The sequence below is a fragment of the Anolis carolinensis genome, chromosome 3 (genome assembly GCF_035594765.1).
Source record: "Anolis carolinensis isolate JA03-04 chromosome 3, rAnoCar3.1.pri, whole genome shotgun sequence".
Taxonomy (NCBI): Eukaryota; Metazoa; Chordata; class Lepidosauria; order Squamata; family Dactyloidae; genus Anolis; species Anolis carolinensis.
This window is the reverse complement of record NC_085843.1, coordinates 59,865,238-59,866,197: the sequence shown is the minus strand read 5'-3', so window position 1 is coordinate 59,866,197 and position 960 is coordinate 59,865,238.

The following is a 960-nucleotide window of genomic DNA, read 5'->3' as shown; positions in this document are numbered from 1 at the left end:
GGATTCTAGTCTTTTAAAGAATGACTTAGGTAGCTGGGCATGTTTACTTTAGAGAAGACTGTGAAGTAACATGATAGTCATATTTCAATACCTAAAGAACTATTTGCTCACGAAACTAGATAATGATTCAATTAATTCAATGCACAAGAAAAGAGATTCCACCTAACGGCTCAGGCTCATTTGATGGTTATGACAAAAAAAAAAAGATGTATTTTGCTTATCAAACAAGAAAAATTGAGCTGATCACCCAATTAAATTGTGATCTTCCACACAAGTCTGCTTTCCCTCTCCATAAAACATTGCTGGCCAACTTCAGGATGTCAAATTGGCAATACTCATGTCCTATGGAACTCAGTATTCCTGACATACCTTGTAATTTTATTTGATGGAAGCATGTTTTTCATGTTTTTTTTTAAATGGGTGAGCAATAAAGATTTGAGTAGAGATTATTTTTATTAACTAACTAACCAATTTTTTTTTTTACTGTACCAGAAAGAATTCCAGGATCTGGGCATCAATGAGTGGTATAGGATAACTTTGTTATGAACATGTTATTTTCTCAGTTTCAGCTTGTTCCAATATAGTTAACTCAAGATGGTTTGGGTTACAGATCTCATCACTTCCAGATAACATGACCAGTCTGGTGATCATGGAAGATGGCACGCAAAATATGAAAAGGATATCACATTGGGGAAGGCAGATATAGATATTACCAAAAAGCAATCAAATAGTATCACATTGGGGAAAGCAGATGTAGATATCACGGAAAAGCAATCAAACAGACATTTAGATTTCATACCTTAGGATATGAAATGCTGGCATTTTATTTTGATGGCTCTTGATGTGAATGTACAAACCGTTAAAATATCTGAAGGTTACAGCTGCCTTTCCATGACTCTGCTATCTTTTCTGCATTGCCATGGACATGCAACAGACTTTTAAAAAAATGAAAAACATGTC